This window comes from Belonocnema kinseyi, chromosome 3, assembly GCF_010883055.1.
Source record: "Belonocnema kinseyi isolate 2016_QV_RU_SX_M_011 chromosome 3, B_treatae_v1, whole genome shotgun sequence".
Lineage (NCBI taxonomy): Eukaryota > Metazoa > Arthropoda > Insecta > Hymenoptera > Cynipidae > Belonocnema > Belonocnema kinseyi.
The window spans coordinates 92,506,362-92,511,109 of NC_046659.1; the positions used below are offsets into that span (position 1 = coordinate 92,506,362).

Consider the following 4,748-nt stretch of genomic DNA (forward strand, 5'->3'; position numbering starts at 1 on the left):
AGTTTTGAATTCAAGTGCAAAATTTAGTGCAGATATTGGTAACTAAAATTCTACCGCGCATGAACAAAGATGGCAGATTTAGCGGTAGGATTCAAATTAGTTTACGGTTTAACGCAATATTCTGAAGGCAGAATACAGTTATATCAATGATACCTCTCTCTGTCTTAAAGAAAAATAAATACTATACTTCATTATAAATGCAAAGTCAGGTCATCGTTATTTTTAGACCAAAAAATGATTCATAGTACTATTTTAAGTATCCTTTATGACATTATGGCGCCAACCAGACGAATGTAAAACGCAATAAGCATGGACTTTGGACCATCCCTGTTTATAAATGTAAATCATTAAATGACTCATTTTGCGACTTATATCCAGTAGGTGGAGCCATAGAACCTACTTTCTAATTGGTAAAATGGACATAAAACTATATTACGTCAGCAATTTGATTGGCTGTGGGCCTAGAGTAGAGGAATTACTCCGTCCAAAACGTAGTTTATAAAAAGGCGCGCACAGAAGAAAAACGTCAGATTTTTTTATCTCCGAACCACAATTATTACTACAAATTTGCGGTAGTCAATTTGGTAAATTGGACTTAGAATCTTTTTGAGACTATTCAGTGGGCGCCAAAAGTATTCGTCCACCTCTTTTTTTATGACTGAATAAATTCTCTTAATTTGATTTATACCAGAGCTAAAAAATGTCTCTTCAAAAGGTTGATTGTTTTCGAAATTCTGTTTAAAATAAGCCCAGGGTGAAGCCAATCTGTCTAGTTTTTAAGTAGATATTGCAAAAGTAGTTTAAATTTCAATGTTTTCTTAAATTTTCAATAACTTCCGAAATAGTCAATATTTTTTAATGTTCTGTAGGCAAAGCAGAATATAAGTTAAATAGATATATTTTTTAGGAAATTACATAGAAATTTCATGATTATATGTTTCATATATTTTACAAAAATATTTTTGTTACCAAAAATAATATTTCAATTTTTCCAAATTTTTGTTACAACTTCAAGTTCTTGCAATTAAAAAAGAAATTTTTTACAATTTATACCCGTAAGCTGTTGTGGCACGGTAACAAAAACTTCAAAATGAGCCCAAGAACATTAAAAAATGTTGACTATTTCGGAAGTTATTGAAAATTTAAGAAAACATGAAAATTTACACTATTTTTGCAATATCTACTTAAAAACTAGACAAATTGGTTTCACTCTGAGCTTATTTTAAACAGAATTTCGAAAACAATCAACATTTTAAAGAGACATTTTTTTAGCTCTGGTATAATTAGATATAGATAGTTTAAATTATTAAACGCGAAACGCGTCGTCGTGTTCGGCCCTTGTCGATTTTTATAAATCATATTATGTGATTATGTGCATATAGTGCAAAACAAAGATTAATTTATCAATTAATTTCAATGTGCGAATGAATAAACTTATGAAGTGACCGGTTGAAATTGTGTTTTAAATTGTATTCCCATTGGGCACAAAATTTGGCGACGTCTCTACGATATCTTTACGACATCCTTACGATAACTTTACGACATCCTATGTCCATGTCGATAAGGTGTCTCTACGATATCTTAAATGAGTCGTATGATCTGACGATGTCTTTACGACATCGCAAAGACACCGAAACGACATGGACATAGGATGTCGTAAATTTTTCGTAAAAATGTCGTAACGATGTCGTAAAGACGTCGCCAAATTTTGTGCCCACTGGGTTAGTTCTCCCGGTTGTGATTTCAAACATTCAACGACAGCAACGAATTCGACTCTTAGCACCTCCACAATCGAATTTTGGGATTTTTCACAGCTCAGAATTTTGGACAGCACCTCCACTCATTAAAATCACTTAATAATAAAAATTCAATTCGACCAGAATTTTGGAATTGTTTGGGCTCTTGAAATCCAAAAAATGACCCAAAACAAACCCTTAACTTCAAAAATTAAACCCCTTCAAAAATTTGAAATTTTTTATTAATTTAATCACGGCATATTTTTGATATGTTTTTGGGCTCCCAGAAAATAACTATTCCGATATTTGGGCTCCAACCCTCAAGGTAAAAAATTAACCCCTTTGTTACACGCAAATATGAAATTGTCTATTGACAGTGTAAAATTGTCAAATAGATGATATTTTGACAATTTCATATCTGCGTGTAACAAAGGGGTTAATTTTTTACCTTAAGGTTTGGAGTTTTAACTGGATGCCCAAAAAAAGTCAAAAATTGTGAGCTATGTAAAACCCCAAAATTCGATTGTGGAGGTGCTAGCTTAATGGACCTAACGTCAAGCTACTACATAATAATTGAATTCTACAACAGTGCCAGGGACGTAACAATCGGGAGCACAGTGCTAACCTTCCTGACAAGCTCACCAAACCTATACTGTTGGTTTCAAGAGGTTTCAGTGGAATTTCGGATACAAAGCCCTATCCAAGTGATTAAAGCGCTGCCGCCGCATCTGACAGAGCGTACTGCGTAAATACACTTTTCTGTAAGATTACATTAAGATTAGTTTTTTTGCTTCTTTGTGTTCAGTGCCTATGTTTAAAAACTGAAAAGGTCAGTGTATTTTGCCATAATAAATTTATTCTATAGCTGTCCTTGTTAAAAAAAACTGTCTAAATTTTATACTTCCTTAAATTGCGAAAAATGTACAGTGTCTACAATAAATTTGGAATAAATGTATAAGCAAAAAGAATTTTTCATAAAACATTAGGATCAAATGTGAATATTTTCTTAAGGTTTGAAAGTGAATTCATTCACACCTTTCATTTTGTTTTGTAGCATCAGTGAAAGGTTAGACAGTTTATGGACGTCTTGTTATAAAACAATGTCCTTACCCTAAAAAATATTTTTAAGTTTAGATATTATCTTATGCCAAATTTCATTGAACAGTGGGTTTGTTGCTTTAACATTAAATACCATCAACTATCATTAATTAAAGGAACCCAGTGGGCAACGAGACGTCCTTAGAATGTACCTCTATGTCATGTGATTTGACGTCTTTAAGACATCCATTGGATCTTTTCATGTCTTTAAAAGGTCCTTAGGACGTCCTTAAGACGTCCGCCGAAAGACGCATATAGGACAAGTTTAGGACTTGTGTGCCCACTGCGAACTATAAATAATTAAATTTTTTTTGCTGTTTATTTTAAATGTTAAATTGTATAAAATAGCTTATTTTATTATATCAAGAAAAATTTTGTTTCATTCATGTTAATTTAAATTTTATTATTCAAAGTTTGTTCATTCAAAGCCGGTAACTGTAAAAATATACTGGTACCAATGATTTTTTTACCGGGCCCTTTGAAAGCTAATTTAAGGCTTATTTAATACCCAAAAGCCAAATTTTGGGCTCTGCATTTTTTCAAAAAAATGCATGGTACTGCCAGCTTTACGTAAAGCTAGCATCCAGTGAGATCTTGCATCTGCCTAATATAAAAAATTATGCCTATTTAAACTTCTGTCTAGTTGAAATGTCGCTTCATCCGAAAAAGCTGTATTAGATGGAAAGTTACGATTTGCATCTATGCGTAACATACTTTGGATGGATGAAAATCTTGGTTTCCCTGAATCCTGATCTATAGTACATCTCTTATAGTGCTTCTATCATGAAACCGTCTAAAAGTTCGTTCAACGGGTTATGTGGCAATTCCATTTAACCTACCCCTTAACCCTTAAACGGCCAAAACGCCACTACCGGTACACTGCTTTTCAACGGCCAATAACTAAGACTATTCGACACTAGAAAAAATTGAGACACATATGCTTTTATTGCTTAAGATCTCCTCTTTCCGACGGTGCCAATGAAATTCCTCAAAAAATTTTCTTATTATCCCAAAATGCAGTTTAAACAAAAAAAAACGTGATTTTTCGTGCCTATTTTTTTTGTGAACCATTTTCCAAAGCTTTTTGAGTCTGTAATTAACCTGGAATCTCACTAACGGGTGGAATAAATGCCTAAACTTTGAGAATCCATGGTTCAAAGATCGATTTTTCGTTTTAGTATTTTGAAAATGGCGTCTTAATGGCAAAATTTTTGTGAAAACAATTATGAATTTTTTTACAATAAACGATGCGCTTTTCGGAAAAATCATCAAGAATAAAAAGTTCTTGTAATCAGCCAAGGAATACGCCTGAATTTTTTCGAAGCGTTTTGAGCAAAAGTTTCGATTTTGCAATAAAAAATTTTCATAGTTCTAAGCATCGTGTAAGAGTAAAATGATTCACGAATATCTATCGTCCGTCTGCCGCAAACAAAGTTTCCGTTGCCCAACTATCACCAACGTGGAAGTCGACGAATATCGATAGTCTCTTTTTTTTAAAGGGATTTTATATATTTTTTGTACATTTTTTAATTTTTTTTTTATGGAGAATTTTTTTCATTTCAGATTTCAATTCGTTGAAATTATTTTGATCCTGCTGTTTCAGAATGTAATTTTGAGAAACAATGTAAGCAGAAATACATGTTGCAATCAATGCAAAATCTAGTAGTCCTCTGGCGACATTGTTCATTATTACATAATGCTCTTGTTCGTGATTCGTATCTGTGAGTTTCGAAATCACCTAGTTTTGATTGCGAGAAATATTTCCTGCTGATTTCTTTACAGAAATTTCCAGGGCAAACTTTTTCTTCGTTAATCCATGAAAAAACGTGATTCGGTTCCAATTGTTTTTGAGATGCTGTGTAGTTATGGAAAACAGATCTATATGATACATTCGGTCTGGGAAATTCCGATCCC

At 32.8% G+C, this 4,748-nt stretch overlaps 1 long non-coding RNA gene across 2 annotated transcripts in view; it reads left to right on the plus strand.

The window, feature by feature from the left end:
• The first annotated feature begins 558 nt into the window (after positions 1-558).
• LOC117170135 overlaps positions 559-4,748 on the plus strand; it is a 6,506-nt gene continuing 2,316 nt past the window's right edge. The window contains exons 1-2 of one of the 2 annotated variants that reach the window (XR_004466724.1): positions 559-584; positions 2,326-2,565. This is a non-coding gene — a long non-coding RNA (uncharacterized LOC117170135). The remainder of the gene's footprint in view (positions 585-2,325; positions 2,566-4,748) is intronic. The other variant, XR_004466723.1, reaches the window with a different exon arrangement.